Consider the following 25,651-nt stretch of genomic DNA (forward strand, 5'->3'; position numbering starts at 1 on the left):
TGATCTTCCTTTAAAGAGAACAAATGGAGACTTACCCGTAGAACAATGTGGAGTAAGCCTATAGTTCTCCACCATTTTAAGTACTTGTTCTTTCCAATTAAGACCCGACCCTTTAGCCCAATAAATGGTCTCTTTAAGTACCTTATTAAACCTTTCCACCATTCCATTGGTTTCAGGGTGATAAAGTGAGCATTTCTTATGCTTGATACCACGGTCTTTCAAGAAAGTTTCCATCTCCCTAGAAACTAGTTGAACCCCATTATCAGTAAGAATGGATTGAGGATATCCTTTTCTTGCAAACAGAGCCTCAAGAAACTTCACAACACTATTGGTCTCAATGCTGGACGTGCAGTGTACTTCAGGCCACCTAGAAAATAAATCTAACAAATCAAAGATGAAAACCTGTTGACCATTGGAATGAATGGGACCCAAGATATCAAAAGTAATTTCCTTCCAGGGTCCACTTGGAAGTTCTCTAATAACCATGGGTTGGACTCTTACCATTTTGGATTTATCACTCATACTGCAAGTTACACAATCTCTGATCACTCTCTCAATATGCAAATCCATACCTGGCCACCAGTATGAAGAGTGAATCCTCTCTTTTGTTATGGACATCCCTGAATGAGACTCATGAGCCAAATTAATTATAGTCTTTCGTAATTCAGAAGGAGGCACTAGTCTAGTACCATGGACCAAAAGATCATTGCAAATTGCCAACTCATCTTTGACACCCCAGAATTTGGCACTCTCAACAGTAGCCTGCCTCTTTGGATGCCACCCCTTATGTAATAATGACATGACTTCCAACAGAACAGGATCTAAGGAAAGTTTAAGACGCCATTGGAACTCATCAATAACCTCTACAGAAACTGGGCAAACTTGAAAGTTATCCTCATCATTGTCACAATCTTGAACATCCTCAATGGACACATCCACCAATCTCGAAAGTGGGTCAGCCACACAATTGTCAACATCAGGGATGTATTTTATTTCAAAATCATATTCTTGTAGAGAAATCACCCATTTGGTTATCCTACTAGAAATCCAATCAATTCATTTTTTAGAGAATATCTCACATAATGGTTTGTGATCTGTTTTGATTATAAATTTAGTACCCCACAAGAACTTTTAGAATTTTCTTGCAGCCCAAAAGACAGCAAGCGCTTCACGTTCAATGACTGAATAGCGAGTTTCAGGATCTTTAAGACCACGTGAAGCAAACATTATTGTCTCCAACACACCATCAGATTCTTGTTGAAGAACGGCACCAAGTCCTTTAAGACTGGCATCAGTGGTAAGTATGGAAATCCTCCCAGGATCAAAACTTCTAAGATTAGGAGCATTTTCAAGTTTCTCTCTAAGAGACTTAAATTCTGAGTCACAATCAGCATTCCAATTGAAATCAGACCCTTTCCCGAGGAGACCACTTAAATTGACACAATGATCAGCAAAACCTTGAACAAATTTATTATAATACTCAATCATTCCAAAGAATTTCATGAGTTGGTGTCAACCAAATTTGCCTTAGGTGGAATGCCATCTTTTGAGATAGTATGACCCAAATAATGAATTGAAGAAACCCCAAAATTACATTTATCGAGTTTAACAGTGAGATTTGCTTTTCAAGTTTTCCCAACACATCATTAAGAAAACACTCATGCTATATATATCGTCTTGGTAGACACATACTCCCTTGCAACCATCAAGTATTCCCTCCATGACACGTTGAAAGACAGAGGCCACTGATACCAGCCCAAACGGCATTCTGACGAACCTATACGTCCCAAAAGGTGTAATAAACGACGTATAATTTCTGGATGTTTCTTCAAGTTCAATTGATGGTAAGCGGATGCTAAATCCAGAGTGCTAAAGACTTTAGCTCCACCTAACATTGTTAACAAATCAGAGATATTGGGTAGGGGATACCGGTCAACAATCACACACTTATTGAGCTGCCTCAAATCAATACACGAGCGCAAAGACCCATTGGGTTTGCGAGCAGCAACTACCGGAGCAATCCAATCAGTGCTGGTGACCTCCTCAATAATTCCTGCTTTCTTTAGTTTCTCTAATTCTCTGATCATCTCCTCTCTCAAAGCTAACGGAACACTTCTAGCTTTACAAGTATAAGTTTGTGAATTTGCCGGTACGGGAATCTCCAATTTGAAGTCTCTAAGACAACCCAGACCCTCTCTAAATACCTTTGGGAATTTCATTTTGATACGATGCACTAAATTAACATTGGAATCTAACTGGACCGAATTTATCTGATCTTTGAGTTTTATAAGATTGGATGAGCTAGGATCAGGCATGACATTGAGATCACCCTGATGGAACCAGCTGATAATACTGTCTCCTTTTTGCGAAACATAAATTTTACCTGGGGCAAAACGTCCTTTATATTCAATAAGTCCAGTGAAAAAGCCAAGCAAAGGAATGGGCTCCCCACCATATGCCAAAGGACGAATGTCAGGTTTTGATAGATGAATTTTGTTGACTAATTTGTTCAAATAAAAACTTTTGGATATTATGGTTATCTTAGCCCCTGAGTCAAAAAGAACATCAGTGGATTCCCCCTCAATCAAAATCGTATCTACAGGACAAGTCCGTTTGTCCGCAGTTGAAGTAACATGGACTACTACTTGTCCACAGACAAAGTCCTCATCTAATGACTCTTCATCTACAGACTTCACCAAAGAGGAAGGAATCTTACTTTTACAAAGAGTTGAAAATTGTCTCTTTTTCTTACATTTTGAACAAGTTACATTTAAAGCGGGACACTTTTTGTCGTTGCCATTATGTCCAACTTTATCACACCTAAAACATTTTTGTACGAAAGGCTTCTTTTTAACTTTACCAGGGTTTGAAGTTTTTGAGGAATCTTTCATGTTTTCCTTAACCACTTGAACAGAAGCTTGTTTGTCATTTTTTAGAGTATCAACACATTTTAATGAATGTTCAACCCTCTTTGCTATTTGAACAACCTCATCCAGAGACGGTTCATCTTTCAGCCATAGCTCCTCTCGAAACCTCTCAATGTTACATCCGACCATGAACTGATCTCTGATTCTTTCATCAAGAGAATCAGCGAATTTGCAAGATGAAGCTAATTTTCTTAGCTGAGTAATGTACCCTTCAACAGTTTCTTCCTCATTTTGTAGTCTTTTTGCAAATTGATACCTCTGTAAGATGGTACTTACTTTGGGTGTGTAATGCTTATCCAACTTCTTCATAGAAATTTCATATTCATTGAGCTCTCTCCCTTCCTCAGCACTAAGTTCCGGAAGATGATCAAAAACATCTTGGCCCTCAGATCCAAGACAGTGGAGAAGAAGAGATGTCCTGCGTTCCGCACATAAGCTAACACCACACACTTTAGCATAGCGCTCGAAAACTTTTTTCCATTTTTGCCATTTAATGGGTGGTTTACCCGGAGAAAAAATGGAGCCGCTGTAACATTTTGCATGATTTCAAGGTGGGTTGTAAAAGTACCTGAAAGCAATGGTAAGTTAAAGCATATAAAACAGCATAAATCTCGAAACACAATAAATTAAAAATGTTAAATTAATTAAAGGAGGTGTGCTTATCACTATGTGTAGAACACGCAGAATTTGGTAGTTATTGTTACAAGAAAGTGTGCGTGCCACTGAAGGTGTGCTTATCAGTATGTGCAGAACACACAGAATTAGGAATGAAGGACACACTGAATTTTATGAAAATGTGCCACACTGAATTTTTACATTAAAAAAATAATGGTAGTGGTAGCGTGCGGGTCACTAAGCACACTGAAAACGGTGTAGTAAAATAACCCAAAAGAATATGGAGTTGTAAGTGTGCGTGTCACTGAGAGAGCAACACGCTAAAAATCTTGTGATCCAAAGTTGAGACACAAAAACAGTAAGGGTGCCTATCACTGTGAGAACGACACGCTTCAAAAATGAATCACGCAACTCTTGGCAGCACTGATCCGAAGAATCGGGGAGTCGGAAAGTCAGAGAAGGCAATGAACTACAAAAATGGCGCCTACGTGGCGCATTGAGGGTAACGCGACATACACGCGTGATCTCATGTGACACAATCTCTCGTGAAGTTCCAATGAAGCACTGCAGGGCAAACGGAACGCTCGAGGCTGTCACGAAGAAGTATGTTGAGCAAGGTAGGAAATGCTTACATTTAAAAGTGAAAAATGTAAGAGTTTGTCTCGTGTGCAGCGCCAAATTAAAACATAAAAAAACCCACTAAAAATAAAGGTGTTATAAGAAACAAAATTTCGTCACTCCTCAGCAGCGGGAATAATACTCGATAAGCGCAGTTTCAATATGACAGTTGTTTCCAAATCACAGCAAAGTCAAACTCTGTGCTACAGCAGATTCACCCGCATGAAATCAAGTGGACCAAAGGAATAAAGAGCAATGGTACCAAAAGTCAATTCATAAGCAGGGAGCCCAACACAATTAAATAGGAAGTAAACTGTAGGTGACCGTAGCATTCAGCCGCTGGTGCAATCATAGCACAGGAGATATCAAAAGCATAAAAATTATTAATTTACAGCTGCTGGTACAATCAGAATACAGGAATTTAAGCTGGATGTCACAGTTTACATTTAAGCAAACAGAGTTTTTCTTTAAATCAGAATAAAAAAGTCAGAAAAAGTATAATGCCACTGCTCAAGGTAAACTGTAGACACTGGTTAAAAATCACATCCGCTGGTGCAATCACAGCACAGGCGAAGACAATAATATGTCCAAAATCACAGCCGCTGGAGCAATCAAAACAAAATAATATGAAGATGTATTACAGTATCTTGAGGTAGAATGGAAGTGGAGAAATAAAGCTAGTTGAGATTGTTGAGTCTCTCCTTTCCTCAGCTGCCGACTACACCAATGTAAGATCCACGCTCACTTTACGGATTAGGCTGGACTCAGGTTGAGATTGAAAAGTAGTTAGGTTTAATCCAGGAAAGACAGACACATCCAACTCACACCTAGTCAAGGTAACAGCCTTCACATTTTCAAAGAACACATTCTACAGTCAGGGCAGGTTTGGAACACTAGGTGATGTCACAAATAACACATCATTGGCATGTGCAAGATATCAAGAATGCTACACACCTGTATGTGTTTGAATTTTACTTTGTCCTTAGATAACATATTCCTCAAGAATTCCAACATTTTCACTTTTTTTGTCATCTGGAAAGGGCGCCCGCATTGTCCTAGAGTCAATTTCAATACCTAACAAGCATTTGCAATGCAATAGGTCTCGCATTAGGAAAGTTTGAGCTATTGGTATTGTAAATGACAACTTTTTTATTCATGTATTGGTTTTGAAAATAGCTAAATTAATAGCTTTGTCATTTACAAAGACAATACTTTTAACTTCGCAAATGTGACACCTATAGCATTTGTAACAGGTTACGTCTGTAGTAGGAACCTGCATTGGTTTAATGCGGCAACTGAGGAAAATATCGGCACTGCTATCGTTCTCTACCCTGAAACAGGTGGTTTCAGCGACCATCTTGGCCAGATTGGACTATGGAAACTCCCTGTACATAGGGCTACCCCAGCGGTTGCTGGATAAGCTACAGGGGGTTATGAACGACGCGGCCAGGTTGATCTATAAGAAACCCAGGATGACCCACTCATCCCCGCTGATGCAGGAGCTTCATTGGCTCCCAATTCGGCAGAGAGTAGTTTTCAAGGGACTGTGCATAGTGCATAAGACGCTGTACGGAAATGCACCAAAATACCTTAAGTCCAGAATTTCACTCTATACACCGAGCAGGACTTTACGCTCTTCGGATGCTTCTCTTCTATCCCAACCCCGATTTAGACTGGCCACGGTGGGGGGACGTGCTTTCTCTAAAACACTCCCGGCTCTGTGGAATAAATTGACCCCAGATCTAAGGAAGGAGCGCAATTTGTTGACTTTTAGGAAAAAGCTAAAAACTGTTTTATTCAAACAGGCATGGAGCAGCCACTAAGCGCCCACCAAGATCAAGTAAGATGCTCAGCCCCACTGGTTAATTTGGACAACCAGCGCTTAGAGGCCCCGGTGGCTATAACGCGCGATACAAATCAAATAAATAAATAAAATAAATAAATAAATAATGCAATATGTGTTGTATTTACGTGACTTAGATGTATTGATTTTGCAAATAACAATTGCTTTAATTTTTTTTAAATCGGACTTCACGAAAAAACAGACTGCCTGTGCCAGGGTACAAAACAGAGCCCGATAGAGACCCGTTTCAAGGCCCCCTGCAAAAAAAACTGCTGGTGCTCAGTGAGACCCGGCCCACTTAAAGCCCTGGAAATGCCAAATAAAGAAATAAGATTTGCTCTCAGACAGTATTAACCCCTTCCCTCACACATAACATCGGTGCCTACTGATGAAGAACTCCAATTGAATGTTTCACCTTTTCAAACAGGCCGTTTACATTTCAGGTTGTAAATGCCATCTCCTAAGTCTTCCACAGTCTTCACCCCATGTCAATTTCAAGTGTTATCAAACAGAAAATGACTGCTGTCACAGCAGTCTGCAATATAGCGGGTCCTGGCTGCTGCTTCTGTGTGCTGAACAGATACTTTTAATGGCAATTATGTATGGAAAAGACAAACATGGTGGCACGGCACGGGTGTGTCTTGGTGGAGGTTTGGTAGCAAATGGTAAAACTCGCATCATGAAGCTGCAATTTGTTGTGCAATGTGATATGCGGCTTCCAGTGACGGACAGCACGACAGAAGCTGCACACTGCATGGAAGGCCTCTCGTGAGCTGTGGCCGCTGGCTGGAGACTGAGGTGAAGGGGAGGTGGCAGATATGTTCATGTTATATGATGAGCTCCACTGTAAACATGCAATGACGGTCGGAGTGGGCGGTCAAGCAGCAACGTTTTGGCCTGTCTCTAAGTTGGCCGCCGTTCGTGACTAAGTCACCGTGCATGCGCAGTCCACTTTGGCTGTCCAGTTTGAGGTCCTGTGCGTGAGAGTGCCGGTGTATAACACCTGTTGATGACGTCCACGTACTGCGGTAAAGGAAACAAACTTACCTAACAAACACGCATGCTTTACCAATGCATTTGTTTTATCCCACTACATTATCTCTTCACTAATAAATGTTGTGCATAACATATTTGGCTATAGGTTTAACCAGCAAATGTGCAGATTATCACGAGACTGACAGTATTCTACGTAGAACAAGCATTGGCGGCCGCGAATGAAAAAAAAAAAAATGAAACGAGAGTGTGGTATCCAGGCTAGGAGGAGTGGGAACGTGCCGCAGCCAATAGAGCCTGTACTGAGACCTAGGGCGTTTGTTATTGGCTACTAGTTGTTGAGTGGCCCTGGCTGTGTGTTCCGCGCCGCTCTGTGTGTAGCTGGGCGCCGCTGCCGGCTGTGGGTGCCCTGTCCCTGTTTGGAGCTTCTGTCCCCCGGCGAGGTCCACATGCCTTCCCTGTGAGCCGAGGCAATGTGGCGCGGAAGCCCCGGGCTCCTAGTGCTGTGTTCCGGCCTGCGGGGCGGCGTCCGACGGGGGACTCCGTGGCCAGGACAGCGGCTGTGAGTGGGGATCCCCGCCGATGGAGGCTGGGGCGGCTCGAGCGCCGGGCGGCCCGGCGAGCAGCACGGGGAAAGACCAGGGAGAGGAGGCAGCCTGGTGCCCACCTACCTCTCTGCAGGAGCCGCCTCCGCCGCTTCCAGAGGAGCCGCCGCAGTACCGGCTAGAAGACCTGGACACGCTGGCCACAGTGGTGCGGTGAGTTTGCCTGTATGTGTGTGTCTGTGCGCCTGCGTGTGTGTGTGCGTGCCTGCCTGCGCGCGTGTGTGTGTGTGTGTGTGCCTGCGTGCGTGCCTGTTCACCAACGCGAAAGCGTGCGCATTCACGCATGCACGTTACAAGCAGCCAGGGCGCCAAAGCGTGCCCACGAGGTAAAATCTCCGGCAGGAGAAGCGCGTGTCAGTCTGCTGTCCACATTCCCCCAAAAGTGATAACATAAGTTGTCTTGCTCTAGACAGCAAAAGCTTCGCTTTTGCATTCGTCTAGGCGAGACCAAAAAAGGACAGAGCCGTACTGGGGCCCATCAACTTTTCCAGTGCCAGCGGCACCCCAAGTTGCTCCATCAGCTCATGGAAATTGTCCAGCGCTACCTGGCATTCCGCGGAGCCCGGGGAACCAACATAGACGAAATCATCTAAATAGTGTGTTACCAGCTGGTGACCTGTGTGCCTTGTGAATAGCCACTGTAGAAAAGTGCTGAAGCACTCAAACAATGCGCATGAAATAGGGCATTCCATCGGCAGAGCTTTGTCTACGTGCCATTTTCACACAAAATGGATACTCAGAAGATTCCAATCATCTGGATGAACTGGAAGCCACCGAAAAGTCGATTTTATGTCACACTTTGCTATAGGTGCAGTTACGCCCGCTGTGAATACCAGCGACATGGCCAAGACAACTGATGAGTAGGATACTGAGGCTGCCTCCTCGACAATAAAATCACTGACTGAATTCCCTTCCAGCCAGGACAGGTGTTGTATTAGTGTGTATTGCCCCACTTCCTTTTTTGGCATGACTCCTATTGTAGAAACAATCAGGTTCTCCATGGGCCATTCGTTGAAAGACCCTGCCATTCTCCCTCTTTAACTTCCTTAGTCAGTTTCTTTTTTGTTAACTGTTTATGTTCTGTAGCTGATTTCAAATTGTTCACCCATCTTCTCTGCCTTGCACCCAAGACGAAACTGACATATGAACCCCTCCCACAATACCTGTGCTGCCCTTTGATCATATCTATGTAGCCCCGCTTCCTCTCTTTCGAGTTTAACCGGATAACAAGCCTTTGGGCCCAGGACCCTGAGGCCCCTTATCTCCCGTTACGTGAAAAGTGCATATGGTGTCCTCCTGTGTTACCCCCGGTCTGCTGTCATTGCTGACCTCCCTGTTGGTATTCCTCCCCAAAGCAGTTGACCAGTGCATCACGGCCTCCGCATTTCCAACTTGCAAAACTCCCTTGTGCACAGGCCTTTATTAAAGTCCTAGCACGTCCCCCCTGTTCCAGACTGCGTCTTCCCATGGGCCCTCACCCCTCCCGGGTGGGTCTCGCCTGAAAGGGCCGATATGCGATAGGCAAACTGCTGGCCGTAAATATGGTCCTTCCCCATTTGGCTGCCCCCATCGTGGGCTGCCACAGATCCGTGTCCAGCTCTCCCCATTTCGCTTCAGGGTACCAAGCCAATTGTGCCCTAAACTCCTCATCATATTGTTACCATGCAAATCCCCCTCCCGTTATCTGTGCCTTTCTAATGAAGTCTATGTACTTAAATAACGCTACACAGCACACCGGATATCTTTCGCAAAGTACGCTTAGATAAATAAAAAATGCTGCAGTGTAATTTTCTATTGTCAACTGGACTTTTGGCCGCTTGGCCAACTCGTATTCCTCCTCTTTAGATCCCTCTTTGGATCGCACCTCCCTATGCAGGAGTTTCAGCATCTCAACATATTCTCCCTTCCATATGCACTCTTTTGTTGTCAGCGTTAAATTGGCCCCTAGAGATTTTGTCACTCCCATATAAGGGAGTTTCTTAATTTTCAGCTCCTTACTCTCTGGGCCATCTTTTTTGTCCCCTTTCTTTTCCCCTTCCTCAGTCAACTTTTCTGTATTGGTTCCACTCTCAATTTTAGTCACATTTGTGTCTCCTGCTTCTTTAGTCCCTACCCCGATGTCCACTAAGTACTTCCTTTTCCTCAAACGCTGCCTCCCTCCCCCTGGCCCTTATCCCCCCTATTCCCACAGACACCATTACAGGCATTGCCCAAACCTATTCGGCCTTACCTGGTTTCAAGGAGGGTGCCCGTCAACGCCAGTGGCCCCTTATTTTCCGATGTCTTCATTGCCCTTGCAGCGGGCCCGATACCTTCTGCAGCTTCTCTGCCGGTGCTTGTAACATACTACTCGAAATATTGGATTGTCCCCCTTTTCCTGCTCCTCTTCTTCCCGCAATTCACCTTCCTCGAGGCTTTCCTCATAGTAATCTAAGTCCTTGTGCCCCACAACCTGAGGCCACTCCTGATTCAATTCTGAGCTAAGGGATCTACCGGACCCTACATTCCCTGCATGCGGTGGGGCCAACTCTACTCGCCAGTACTCCACGGGCCCCTTTGCTCATTTGATATTACTCGCCGATGCCCCAGCGGTACACCGGGACCCAATGGGCATTGGGGCCGGTGAGGTCAAAACCATCCTATAAAATAAAAAAAAATTCAAAGGGTAACAACTAAGAGGAGATATTATACAAGCCGCACACCTTAAGCAGAAAAACAGCCAATACAGCCGGTACACTTGCAGCATAGAAGGAATAGTGCACAGCGGCAGGGCTCCTTCAATTTCATTAGCTACAGCCAACCTCAAGAAACACAACTACTCAGCCTGTCAAACTTTAATGGAACACTGGCTGAAGGATAGGAGTGAAAGCAGAGGTACAGAAAACACCGGAAGAGGCCATTCAAGCCTGAATGCCAATAATTGTAGAAGACGGAGCCGGGACCAGCAAAGCCAGAAAGAAGCTACCAGAGTGACCAAAGACCTGCTGGTCTGAATCTGGTGTAGAAGAGACACAAGGGGAAACGCAAATAACAACCTTGAGGGCAACAAAAGGAAAGAGCATCAACTCCGCAAGCCCCTCGAGCATTCAGACACAAGAAACTATAGTTATAATTTCCTGAGGCACCACCATCCGAAAGGTCACATCTATCATTAGGAGGTTCACTCAATTAAGAATGATTATTGACCAAACTGCTTGTAGACCTAAAAAAGAAGGTTGTACACCTCCACAAACTCACTGAAGCAGGAATGCTTGTTCTCTTGTTCAAGAGGTCCACCATGCCTTTTTGCAACCCTTGCATCTGCAGGTGACCCTTAGGCTAGAGCGTTGGATCTGATTCCTAATTATAGAGGAACTGTGTCAAAGTCTGGGGGGTACCCTTTGCAGACCACTTCCAACACCAAAGCAATGCAAAAAATTACTCTTAAAATTTTGAATGAACCTCAAAAGATGACCTCCAAAAAAGAAGAAAAACTCGTGCAGGGCTCAACAGAGGGTACAAAAAGTTAAGTTGCCTTTTGCTTAGCTGTATCTGAAGAGTGACCCGTAGACTTCTAGGTCAACGAAGACCTCTAATATCTGAAGGGAATCTGCCCAGAGAAACCCTAAGCAGATTGATGTTTGGAATGATAAAGCCTTCAGATGCTGCTAAGGATAGAATACAAACGTGTATTATCAATTCACTTTTTCTGTAGCTTGTTTGACCATTTAATTCAGATTTTGACCAAAACGTTTTTGAGCATAAAGGAAGGTTAATAACAAAAGATTTTTAAGGAACCTCCTGGTTCCATGCTTTCTTCCACATTGCGTAAAGCCAGTCTTAACTGATACCGCAGTCATCACCCCTCGTTTTAGAGCATCCAAAGTCACATTAGACAGCCGATGCTCCATCAATTCCAGAAGAGACAATTTAAAGTAATGCGTTCTTTACTTTGTATTGTTCATGTTAAAATAGAAGTGACCGTAGTCATAAAAATAGCTTCAGTGAAAAAGTGGTTGGTTTGCTGAGTCACTACACCTTCTACAAGGGAGAGCTTGTAGAAAATGTCCCTATAGCAGTACATTTCGCAGGCACACCAGTTATAGATATGTTGTCAACATATCTATTTATGTTTCACTCAGGAATTAACACTATGCTTTTATGAAATTGTGATTTTTGTGGATTATTATTTTTCTGTATTGTATTTCATACAATTGGATATATGTAATGAATGTCCTTACATGCTTTCTTTAAAAAAATTATTGTTATTGTGGTTTTTTATGAATTTTGTTTTAATAAAAAAACTGTCCTTTGCTACTGAAGTGGGTTGTTGCGTCATATCACTATTATGTGGGCAAGTCCTGTTTATTACCGCCTGGGTTGATACCTACACAGTGCTTTTTCCCTGACCTAGGGGTTACTACTATTTTTACTACAGGGAACCCTTGTTTGTTACAAGCACAACTCAAAATACACCCATCACCTCCAATGAATGATTGTCCAGTCAAATACTTGCTTTTATGTGAAAGGTAGTATTTATATAAGAACGTTGTGAGAAGTTGGGTTGTTGGTTGAGGGAGGGTGAAACCCTACTTAAGCAACCACTATGCGGACGACACGCAAATCATCCTTCAAATTGAAAACACTCCACAGGCCCATTCCCGGGCAAAAGATGTACTGCGTTTTGCGGTTAACTGGATGACGGCCAGTTCACTAAAGATGAATCCGGACAAAACAGAGATCCTGGCCGTGACCAATGATTGCAACCCTTGGAACTCCCTCTAGTGACCTCATGAGCTGGGTGACGCTCCAGCCCCAGCCTCAGTAGTAAAATGTTTGGGAATAAAAGTAGATGCCAAACTTTCATTGGCCAATTAAGTTTCCACCGTGTTTGGAACATGTGTGGGCCTACTCAGGCTATTGAGGAGACTGTCCCCCATCCTTTCCTTCTCAACCATGAGGACAGTGGTTGCCGCCCTGATCCTGGCCTGCCTGGACTATGGTAGCTCGCTCTACATCGGACTACCAGACTCACTGGTGGGCAAACTCCTGGTAGTGATGAACAATGCTGCCAGGCTAATCTTCACGCTACCCAGGCGCACGCGGGCATCACCTACTTCAACAACTCCACTGGCTTCCCATAAAGCAGAGGGCCAAATTTAAGGGCCTCTGCATCACACATTAATCCCTTTATGGTCAGGCACCCATCTACATCAAGGAACGCCTAGAGAAATACGCCCTAGGACACTCACTAAGGTCCTCCACTGAGGGCCTGCTAAAATGCCCACAATTCAATTACTCCACCAAAGGGGGCTGAGCGATCTCTGTCCTCATACCGACACTTTGATACAGGCTGCCTGGCCAGCTCAGCGCAGAAAGTCGCCTTCTACCATTCAGGAAAAAACTTAAGACCCTTCTAATCACAGAAGCTTGGGCCTAACTGTATACTACTCTTCCTGGAACTGACGCTGATCTTCTTGAAGCGCTTAGAGACCTGTTGGTATTAAGCGCTCTACAAATCAAAATTAACAATATTAACAATAACTACAATTCTTGTCAGAGTGAACCATAAAAAGTCACTAAATTAACCTGTGCCTAATCCTCTGGTAGCATGGCACAAACGCAGTCAGGCTTAACTAAGAGGCAATGTGTAAAGTATTTATGCAAAACCTAAATAGTAATAAAGTGATACATGACACAAGAAAAATCCCAAACCAATTAAAAAAATAGAGTACATTTTAATAACTTGTTTGACATCAATATGACAAATATCCAACCAACAGAATCAGAATTCAAATTTTTTGAAGTGAAAAATAGCGCCCAAAAAAACAAACAAAGCGCCAACTGTGGACATCAAGTCGCGCGAGACTAGGGCAAGGTAAAATGTTATGGCCAACCATGATGGCGCGCGGATCAGATACACGAGGTAGATTGGGCCCAGTCTCCGCTTACCTTCGGAGGTGGAAGAAACGTTAAATAAAAATGTCTTAGAAGGTAAAGTTGAGCCCGGCAAGATGAGGGTTCCATGAGGCCAGATACCCCCCCAGCAAGTAGCTGCTTAAATGGATGTGCTGCTGCAAAGATGAAAGTAGATGGAGCTGCCGCAAAGTCAGGCCGCCCAACAATGCACCTTGAGGGAATCAGTGTACAGGTGGGTCTCAGTCTTCTCTCAGATCTCAGAGAACCTTTTGGCATGTTTTGGATTTGGGCTATCAGGGCACCTTTAGTACCACTTCCAATGATCCAGGACTGGTGGGGTACCACTTGGAGGGTCAGGAGGACTCACTCACGGTGTGTTGAGGTGGGAGGTTAAAGAAGATTGGAACCTTTACTATCCCCACAGCTTTGATTAGGAGACCACCTACCTAGCCTTTGATGTCATTCTGGAAGTCTTGGGTTCAACCAAGAAAGCAACTCTCAAGCAGCAAGGCAGTCCTCTGGGGGGCACAGGTCATGCTTCAGGCACAAGGACAGTCAGTGCAGGACAGTGCAGCAGGTGAGTCCTATGAAGTACATAGGAGGGCAAAGGCAGTCCTCTGAGAGTCCTTCAGCAGGCCCACAAAGAAACTAAGGAGTGGGTCTGAGGTTCCTGATTTTATACATGGTGCCAGCTTTGAAGTGGAAGAAACTTCTGGAGTTTTCTTCAGTCACAATAGGCTATTGTGAAGTTCTTTGGTTTTGAGCTGAGGCAGGATCTATGAAGTGCATGTGGGGCTGTGCACAGCTCTGCCCACCATCCTCCTTGGGTTGTCCATCCTGCCAACACCCAGTACTTAATTGTGTAGCTGTGTGGGAGGACTACAAAAAGTCCAATTGCCTACTAATCCAAGTCATGTGATTCAGGAAACTGGCTGCAGGCACCAAATGGTTAGGATAAGAATTTGCCAACTTTCTAAAAGTATCTTTTTCAGAATTGTACCTTAAAACCCAACTTTACCATTAAAGTGGATTAAAAATTACAATTCCTTAGACACCAAACATGATATTTCTACCTGCTCCACAGCAAAAGTTATTACTTATAAATGTAATGAGGTAATCCAATGTTTTTCTAGGAGGGAGGTATGCCTCACAGTAGTGAAAAACACATTTGTAAGCTTTCCACCATCAGGCCATGTAAAACTTAAACGTACAGGCCCCACTTTTTAAATACAATGTACCCTGCTCTCTGGGCTGTGTCAGGGGCTACATTAGGAGTGACATATGCATTTAAAAGGGAGTTTTAGGCCTGGCAAGGGGTTTATTCTGCCAAGGAGTACCTGCAGTTTAAAACTGCTCACAGGTTCTAAAGGCTGGACTGAGCATTTTTTCTTTTCTTGAAAAAAATGTATTTACATTTTATTTGCAACAAAAGAAACAAAAATAGACAACATTACAAAACAGAGACCATCTGTCCGAGACATTGCAGAATGCAGTCAAAACAGCATAGGAGGTAGCAGCGTAATCTAACAGTGCCAACAAGTTGTAAAAGTATACAAGTAAATTATACAGCAAGCAACTCGGATATCCGGGGTATTAGAAAAGGCCTTGCTCATTTCGGCCTGCGATCCCCAACAATGCACTTTCACCATTCGATCGGTCTCCGCCTATGCCTCAGTTTCCCATGGAACCGCCGCTAGGAGCATCTTCCGCAGTGATTTCCCCCCGCCAGCAACAGCAGTACAGTCTACAGTGACCCAGCTTCCATCTATGTCGGGGTCTCGGAACTCTATGAGTCTTGTTATTTCAAGGCCTGGTATGTTCTGTACAGTGGCCAAAAATGTTTAGGGTGGTTAAGCGGTGGAATAAGCTTGCTATAGCACTCCATTTGGGTGCTGCAGTATAGCATGTCTCTGGGCCAGGAAGCAATGGTAGGAGTCGGACCACGGGACCATCATGTCGCTACTCTGCGCCTCGCTATTAACAGCCCCATGTCCACCAGTCACCTAATAGTTTTAGGTAGAGATGTGGAAAATCCCTATAAGGCAAGCTTGGGATCTGGTGTTATGGTCATGTCAGTTATTTCTCCCAACATGCCCAGGACAGAATAAAAAAGTCCGCTTGATCCGCACCGCAGCGCTTGCAGTTAGCGGAGTCTCGTAACCCATACCTATGTAGTCTCTCAGGGGTGTAGTATACTCTATTGATACATTTAAAATGGATCAACCTATGTCGTCCGTTCAGGGAGATACGTCTAGTAGTCTTGCAGCAGTATTTCCACATATCGTCATCTATGTCTATGTCAAGGTCCGCCTGCCAAGCCAGCCTAGCTTTTGTGTAGTGGTTTGCTCTATACCTCTGTGCCTCCTTGTAGAGCTTGGATACAATATGCGTTGGTGAGTCCGCTTTGATCAGGAATGTGAGTGCAACCATTTCCGGCGGCTCGGCGAGGTCACTACCCACTACGATTGCCTTATCCTAAGGAACTGGAATTTAACAAGTGGCGTGGCCTGCTGCCCCAACGAGCCCACCCTCACCCATGTTTTCCCTATACCCTCTATGAACATATCACCAATCGTCTCTATCTGGACGCTATTCAATGCTGGGGTGACCCCTCTATCTGCGCATGCAGGGAGCCAAAGGCACCACTCCAGTTGCAATAATGGGGAATATAAAATAGCTCCTGCCTGCAATTTCAAATGGTGGTGCCATGCATGCGTAGTTGTGTTAATTGAGTCTAGGATTCCAGTTCTGCGGTCCTGTGGCCTGAACAGAAGGGCCGGCAATGGGAGCGGTGCCGCCACCGCCTTTTCTATCTGGATATGCAGTATATCCACAGGGCCGTGAATCCAATAGTGTGCGTGTGTGCTTTGCGTCACTCTATAATAAAGGTCAAGATCCGGGGCACCGAGTTTCCCGATATGATACGGAAGCGTGAGTATGTCCCAACTAACACGTGCCTGCTTCCCAGCCCAAGCAAGCTTTTTCATTAGGGAAGATAACTGTTTGAAAAAGGTGCTAGGGAGCACCACTGGTATGTTGGTAAACAGAAACAAGAATTGAGGGAGAACTACCATCTTTATAATTAAGACTTTTCAAGCCAGGGAAAGGGGGAGCCTGATCCAGCGATCGATGTTGTCTTCTAATTTGCTGATCGCGACTCAGTAGTTCTCCCAGATAACAACCTCTGTGTCAGTGTGTATCTGTATTCCCAGATAACGGTTTGGCGGACCATTGCAATGGAAAGTCCAAGCTAAAGGGGGTTGTGGCAGGGGTAAGCGGGAAAATGGTTGATTTTGACCAGTTAATTCGGAGGCTGAACAGCCCACCGAACTGCGCGAAGAACGGGAGATAAGTTAAGTTCCGGATCTCTCATGTACAGTAAGGTATCATCAGCATAAGTTGAAACTATCATCTCGTATCCTCGAAATCGTATACCCCTGAAACTATGATACTCTCTCAAGGCGCAGGGTAAAGGTACCACCACAATTGCATACAGGATTGGGGAGAGCAGACACCCTTGTTGCATACCTCTAATGATTCAGATTGTGTCCGTGGCTATATCCCCAATTGTTATTCTAGCTGTAGGGCTATTGTATAGGACACTGACCATTTGTAAGAATGCACCCCCCAACCCTAGCCTCAACAGGACATGCGTCATAAATGGCCATTCGACTGAGTTGAACGCCTTTTCCATATCGAGGAACACTGCAACCACCTGCAACTCCTGTCTCGTGTGCTGGATAGCACCGAATACCATTCGCAAGTTGTAGGTCAGGTTTCTACTCGGGACAAACCCGGCCTGCTCCGGAGCAACTAAGAGGGACCATAGGGGCTAAGCGATTAGCCAAAATCTTGGCATTATTTTTGGTTTCCACATTTAGAAGGGCTAGTGGGTGGTACGAGGCACATGAAGTCGGTACTTTATCTGGCTTGAGGATGGCGACAATAAGGGCTTCTCTCATAGAGGGTGGCATCTGTCCGCTCTCACTCATTTCTTCGAAGAGCATGCTCAAGTGTGGAATTAGTGTATCTTTAAACTCCTTATAGAAATTGACCATCAGGCCAACAATGCCAGTGTACGGCCAGATTTCATACCAGCTAGCGCAGTGGAGATTTCCTCTGCGTCCAGTGGCCGCATAAGGTATTCGCGGTGGGCATTTGTCAACCAGGGCAGTTTGATATCCACCAGATAGTCTAAAATTTCAGCGTCGAAGCCCACATTTCTAGAGGTGTATCATGTCGAGTAATACTGCTTAAACCGGTCAGCTAATTTGGTGGTTTCCGACCGAGGGGTTCCCTCCTCATCTTTTATCACTTTCACTCCTGCGGTCTCCCTCCGCTTCCTAAGCAATGAGGCCAAAATTGAGCCAGGCCGTTCACCTTCTTCGTATGCATGGGCCGTCGCATATTTACCCATGTGTTTTAGTTCAGAGTCGGCCGTCTCGTGATATTCTTGCAGTAGGGTTTGGAACTCATTATTCACGCTATCATCTGAGTCTGATTGCAGCCTGTCTTCAAGCGACTTCAAGTCATGTTCAAAATCAGATAGACGCTTACGCAGCGCCCGCAGGACGCCCGAATGTTTAGATATAGCTTTCCCCCTTATGTAAACTTTAAAAGCCTCCCAGACCACCGAAAATGTATCCACTGATCATGTTACACTCAAAGTAAGTGTCAATCACTTCAGCTAACTCAGCTTTGAAGACTGTGTCAAGGAGTGAATAAGGCGGGAAGCGCCATGTGTCGGGGGTGTTTTGCTAGTGAGGACAGGTTAGAACTATCAAAACCGGAGAATGGTCCGAGAAAGTGCGGGGGAGGACTGTGAAGTTACTGATTTGGGCAAATAAGTCCCTAGAGGCTAGCAAATAGTCACTCCTAGTATGCAGATTGTGGTATGCCGAGTAATGAGTGAACCCTCCCCTACCCAGATTCCACATTCTCCACACATCTCAGAGCTCAAGTTTTATCGCTGCGTCTGTTATCGCTCGCGTGGTCAAAGCTGGTTGTCTGTCGGGTCCACCCGATCTGTCTAGGTGAGGGTCTTATACGCAGTAGAAGTTGCTGCCCCATATTTATAGTGCCCCCCATAGCTACGCATCCCTTCAAGCTGAGGCATAAAACCGTGGATTGCCGTAGTTCCGGCCATATATGTTAGATGTATTAAGTTAAGCCCCTTCCCACAGCACTGCATGATTGCAAATCTCCCTTCTGTATCCATTTCAAATGGAGCCAATTTTAAATATTTTTGGGGATTGACCCAAGTATTAACACCCCTGGCATGAATTATGAACCTGCTGTATGTGTGCAACCCTTCAGTCCTCTATTATTAAACATGCTGCTGCTGAGTGGCATGTGCGACTCCTGTAGCAAAGCTATGTCTATGTCACGTCTAGACAGATATGACAGGACTTTCCGAAGCTTCCTGAAATTGTTCAGGCTGCGGACATTCAAGTTAACTATATTAAGCTTGATGTTCTGTGTCTGTCATGCTGCATACTTTGTTGAATTGTGACACAAAGCCCCGGTAGCGTGGCCACCTTTCTGTGTAGACCTGCAGACTAGTAGAATGCATGCATTAAACGAAATTATCTTTTGCCCGTTTAGTGGGACAATACTTTGGTCACAGCCCATTCCCACCCACGTCATGCCATCCCCAACTCAGCTATGACGATTGCCCCTTGTCAAACCCTTTGCTAGGGAATTACATATAAGAACCCTAATTAACTGCATCAACCCTCAAAGATGAAGTCAAGGTGTGGGATACACTCCTGGGCAGATGTCTGCGCCTGCAGACTACTGTTCCTCAGTAGTCTGCTTGTACCCTCCGTCCAGCATCAAGCTAATAGTATGCTTCCAAATAACGCCCAGCCCGAGCCACTAATTACACCCAAAGGTCTATCAAGGTAGTCCTGGTTATGTCTCATGCCCAGAGAAACAGAATCTTATCTCTCCAGTCTATATATACGCTTGTTGCTTCTTGAACAACGCTACCCTTCCCCAGCAGCTTAACCATTCCTCCCAAGTGCACTGCAAAGTGGCAGTAACCCTATCTCGCTGAGCAAAAATGAATAGAAAAATAGGAACAAAATAAAGATAATCTTATCTGGCAGTTAGGTGCTATCAGTCTTAGTTCTGTTCATCTAGGGCACCACCAGTCGGGCCCTCATGTGTAGATGCGCTGTCCTGTGCATTGTCTCTCGACCACTCCTTCAGTGCCTTCTGCAGGGACTAAGGGTCCGTGAAGATGCAGGATCTGCCTGGTCTATTGACCCGTAGTCTCACTGGGTACAACATGGCCTAGTCCAAGTTCTGTTCTCGCATCTGCTTTTTTAGCGGGGCAAATTGTCGTCTGGTCTCCTGTACTCTTATTGTAAAATTCGGGTATCGCGAAATGGACGATCCTTCATAGCGTAGCGTCTGTTTCTCTCTGGCCGCCCTCAAAGCTGCATCCCGATCTCTATAATTTAGCAATTTGTCAATGATGGTTCGCGGGGGTGCCCTGGGATCCGGACTCGGACCCAGCAAGCGATGTGCGAGCTCTACTATGAACATCTGTGAAAATGTTTCGCGGCCCAGCAGCTTCGTCAACAGCTCCTCCACGAATAGCTCTGTTTCCCACGTTGGTGGACTCCAGCAAACCCATAATTCTGATGTTGCTTCTGCGTGACCGCGCTTCGAGGTCCTCCGCCTTGTCTTTGAGAGTCAACAGGAGTCTGCCCATCTGTTTACATTCCGAGTCCAACTCTGTCTGCGTTTCCTCCACTTCTGTGACTCTGCGCTCAGTCATGTCTTGTCTTTCCACCAATTTGTCCATTCGCTCGGTCATCCGATCCATTCTGTATACCAGAGCATCTATTTTGCTGTTGATGGATTTCAAGCTCTTTTGCATTGCAGCTAGGATACTGCAGACATCCCCCTATGCCATATCCGGAGCCTAAGTGTTAGTGCTATGCTCCCCCTCCAGCAATGTTTCACGTGGCTTGGCTTTCCTGAGCTCGAAGTTAAGCTTCTGCTATGCCCTGTTTACTTTTCCCATATTGGCCAGTGGGTTTTTGCACCAGTGGTGCCTCTGCTTGAGCTGGATGCCTGTTAGGCACGCACATGCTGGATTTCGCTGTCCGCCAGAGAGATGATAGCAGGGATTCCTCCGATACCGGAGTTGGAGAATGGCAGGCCCAAACTGTGTGTAGGAGGGGGGGCCACGTAGGCAGCTCAGGGGCACCGTTCACTGCGAGGGACGCTCTATGTTCCAGGGCCCCTAGCTGTGCGCACTGTATGCAGGGGCCAGTTGCCTCGAGCTGCCAGAGCACGTGCAGGCACAATTTCAGCCCTTCACCAGGACCAGGAGAGCCTCAAACTGTACAGCGGAACTGGCCAATGTCGGGCGCCTGCCTGCCGGGGACAGCAGCTCTCCTGTGAATCTGTATTAGTCCAGTGAATCTCCCTCTGTCTCAGGCACTGGAGACAGCCCCGCAACCTATCTTTCGCTCGCTGAAGACTTCAGGAGATTTCGCAAAATGGCGGCGGCGGCGGCTGCCAATGCACTTCTCTTAGAAACAGCGTCACGTGCCAAATCATAGCAGCAGGCTGGGGCAGAGATGGATGTAATTTAAGTTCTCGTAGGCTGTCGTCCGCTCAAGATTGTGCCCCAAACTTCCAGCGTAGTTCTCGGGGCGATTCTTCCTCCGCAGCCAGCAACCGCAGTATCCGCCGCTTCGTCTCCTTCTCAGGCGGTGGGGCCAGAGCCGGACACCCTCCGCTTACTCACTGTGCCGCCGGATGTTGTGGGGACGTTCCAGGCGTGTGGTAGATGATCTCGGCCGACAGGCGCCCAGTGCAGCCGGATCTGAGGCTCGGCAACGCAACGCTCGCAGATGGTCGCGCCTCCGCCTCAGGGCATGCCCCCGCACTTCAGTCCCCGACGCAAGGCCTTCACACTCTCCTCGCTGCCACAGCTTCAGGAGGCACCAGAGCTCCCGAAACCTCACAGGGTGCTGGCGGATGTTTCTACATCTGAAAGCCACGTGTATATGGTGCTGTGCAGCCAGTTTTCCGAAGGATGCCTTATAAATCGTGTGTTAGATGGACGGAGCTCTCAGCTTATGCGACCATCTTGGTCGGAGGCAAGCTCCGCCCCCCCAGGACTAGGGCATGTTTAAAGGGGCTACATAGGTGGGTGACATAAGTGGGTGGCACAAGTGCCGCAGGCCCACTAGTAGAATTTAATTTACTCAACATTGGGTATATGCTATACCACTTTACTAGGGACCTGTAAGCAAATTAACTATGGTAGTCAAGAGTAAACCACTTTTACCATGTTTCAGGGTGTGAGCACAAGCACTTTAGCACTGGTTATCAGCTGTAAAGTGCACTAAATCCCAAGGCCAACAAAAACAATTGAGTAAAACAGTAAGGGAGAAGGCAAATAGTGTGCTAGGCCGACAGATCTAACAAACACAAAGTATAATATGGCACATCACAAGTAATATACACAGACTTCATAAGGCAGGCCAGCTAGCTTACCTGGATCAGCTCTAGAGTCTCACTTACCTGTTTAAGGACTGTGGCTAGTCCACATTCATGTGAGGAAACATCCAAGCTAGGCTCCACTATTGAGTTCAAGTCTTAGAAGTTCCACAATGGCTTTAAGGAAGTTAAAGTGTCCCAGTGCCCGAGGGCTATGGTTCCCAAACATTTGACTCCCGAGGACCCCCATTGAGTCACCACTGGAAGCTGGGGACCCCCAAGCAATTTGTAGGATTTAAATTGCTAACATTAAAACAGTAATTCGAAAAAGAATTAACACAAGTGTGCACACAAAACAAATACTCGAAATACTAAGGATTTTAGGGGCATATTTACAAGCTCCTATCACCATGGTAACATCACGTTTTGCGATGTCCCCGAGGCGATAGAGAGCTTCGTCTTCTTTACAAGGCAGCGTTAAGCCACTTAACACCTTGCGTGCGGGGCTGTTCCCCCCCCCCGCTGTGCTGGGGGGCGGGGCGCGTACAGCGCCCTGGTGCTCATGATGAGGTCAGCTCGTCATGAGCCACGGTGCTCCGGTGCTCATGACTAGCTGAGCTGAGCTTGTCATGACCACGCCCGTTCAAATGAAACGCTCAGCACAGCAGCAGGAATCACCCCCGCTGTGCTGGGGGGTGGGGCGCGTTCAGCGCCCTGGTGCTCATGACGAGCTCAGCTCGTCATGAGCACCGGAGCGCCGTGGCTCATGACGAGCTGACCTCGTCATGAGCACCCAAGGGGTTAATGTGGCTTAACGCTGCCTTGTAAATAAGACCCCTTTTCACCCAATGATTTTGACGTTGCCCCCTATTTACAAGGGCCGCGTAAATGGAAGGCAGTGCCAAAATTAAGACCAGGGAAAACCTGGTCTTAACTTGGCGAAACAAGGAGAAATGCTTTATTTCTCCTTGTTTTTGCAAAACGCCTTGGATTGTTTATGTTCAGAAAGGTGACACTTCCTGCACATCAACAATCTTTAAAAAAAAATGACATTTTGTAACTTCCATGTGTGGTGCATTAAGCAATAGGACAATAGGTTTCCTGCCTTGGGAGGTGCTAGCACCTCCCCAGACAGACTTTAGTGTATTGGGGCAGGGTGGGATGAAAGAAATGAGACTCTGCCTGGGGCACACAAGGTGCTCCACGCATAGCCCGGTTCAAACCAGTTGCTGTGGCACTCCAGCCCCAGCTCTGGCGCGAAACTGGACAAAGGGAAAGGGGTGTAACCTCCCCCTCCCAGGTTCCACCCACAGGAGGGACCTAGCAGGTAATCCAGCCCCTTAATTTGGTATAAAGCTAGGAGCTGAGTCTAGAGACTTTAGATTTATCCTGGAAAGAAACTCTGAAACAAACTCTTGGACCTTCGATGTTCCATTTCGACTGGAAGACTGAAGACATCTCCCTTGTGGTCAAGGAGTGACCACCCTGTGCAAACAGGCACCAACAGTAACTTGCCGGTTTGCTTTGTCGACGCTCCAGCCGGATCCCGAAGACTTAGCGATGCAGCCTCTGGACTTCCAGACTTCTCTGACTCTGACCCACATCCACAGCAAAGCTGAAACCCGTGGCGGACACGAGAGACGTGGGACCGGACATCCTGCAGTACCTGCTTTTTGCTAACTGTGCAGCTTCTGAGGCGTCCTCGAAGTTGTGCATTGGAGTTTGAGAAGCCCCAACCCCGAGCAGTAAGTGCACCGAAGCTCAGCCCTCCACACTCCACGAGTGCCGTGTGGGGCCAGCGCCTGCATTTCTCCTCGACGCGTCTTTGTGGTTGCTAGCCCGTTGGCTAGTGGCCCTCCTGAAGACATCCTTTTAAAACAACACCGCTTGCCTGGTTGCTCTGGACTTGCTCCTGCTTTCCTGTAAAGGGGAAGCTCCCCAGACCTTGCTGGTCTGAACAGAAGCCGATCTTCCCTTCCTGCGTGGGTTGCCTTTGCCAAGGCTTGTTGGGTCCGATCCGGATACCGACACCGCCAAAAGCAAGATCCTTCATGGGACAGCCCGTATCCAGCTCCTGGTCATCGTCGACGCCTCCTGGTCCACGTGGCTGCAGAGACAAGCTTCACATCCTCACCTGATTGCATCTCGACATCGCCTGGTTCCTTCCTTGTCACTGGCTAGTGACCCAGACTCTGTCCACTCTGCTTTCAGGTTCTTCTCGACTCTGACCCACCCTTGGATCCATCCAGACATCTTCCTCCTGGTCGCCTGCAGCGCTTTCTTGCAGCTCTCCATAGGATTGATCGACGAAACCCGACATGAAAGAACACCTATGCACCTGGCTTCCCTGGGTGAGGTAACTCGAGTACTCCGGTGCCCCCGTGGGTAACAACTATCCAAGTGTCCTAGTTTAACTGGGTTTTCCCGTAGTCCACCCGGAAGTGTCCGAAATCAACTACTTTGTAACTTTTACGTTCCCATTGATTCTCTATGGTAACTCGCGTGTGTGTTTAGACACTGCACACGCAGCCTGTGGGTCTCCTACTTCCAATCCTTTGGTTGATCAGTGTAGCCCCAGCGATTTCCTAGCCCTAGGCCTACTCACCTTTCCTGAAGTGGTTCTTATACCACTTCTTTAGTATATGGTTTCGTGAGGCCCCTAGGGCAGAATTGTATTTGTGCAACTTATAGTATGCTTATTGAGTAACTTGTGCTGTATCTCGAACTCTGAACTCATAAAGAGTGCAGAGGGGTTGTGTTAGTAATAAATACATATATATTTGATATACCTTGTGTGGTGTCCTTTCATTTGGTATTCAAGGGATTATAATTGGTAAAACAATTGGCTTCACATGCTCTCTGAAGTATTAGCCTAAGACTGCTTTGTCCATGCTACCACTAGGATAGCTGGTCTATAAGGTTGACTTTACAACCATCACCATAAGGGTTGTTTGAACTGGTGCAGGGTGCTCACTAGAATAGTGAGCATCATATACCAGGCCAACTCCTCACATGGAAGGCGGAAGACATCTCCCTTGTGGCCAAGGAGTGACCACCCTGTGCAAACAGGCACCAACAGCAACTTCGCCTGTCTGCAGTTTCAAGGCTCCCATCGGAACCCGAAGACTCTACGACTCAAGAACTGGACTTGCAGACTTCTCTGACCCCGATCCACATCCACAGAAAAGCTGAGATCCGTGGCGGATGTGGGACCGGACATCTTGGACATCCTGCATTTTCCTACCTGCACTCCTTTCCTGAAGCCTCAGTAAGTTGTGCATTGGGGTACGATAAGCCCCAGCCCCGAGCACCAATTGCACCGAAGCCCAGGCCCCCACGGCCCCCACACTCAGCGAGTGTCCCGTGGGCCCCGCCTTTGCATTTGAGCTCGACACATCTTCCCGGTTCCTTGCCCGTTGGCTAGTGAGCCCCCTCAAGACGCCATCTTGATTTTAACTTGCTTACCTGGTTGCTCCAGGCTTGCTCCAGCTTCCCTGAAAAAGAGAAGCGCCACAGACCTTGCTGGTCTGCAACTGAGCCAATCTCGACATCCTTCTTGGGTTGCGGTTGTCAAGGCTTGTTGGGTCCAATCCGGATACCGACACCGCAGTCATCTAGATCCATCGTGGAACAGCTCGAATCCAGCGCCTGGTCATCGTCGATGCCTCCTGGACCTCGTGGCTGAA

This window comes from Lissotriton helveticus, chromosome 1_1 (assembly GCF_964261635.1).
Source record: "Lissotriton helveticus chromosome 1_1, aLisHel1.1, whole genome shotgun sequence".
Classification (NCBI taxonomy): Eukaryota; Metazoa; Chordata; class Amphibia; order Caudata; family Salamandridae; genus Lissotriton; species Lissotriton helveticus.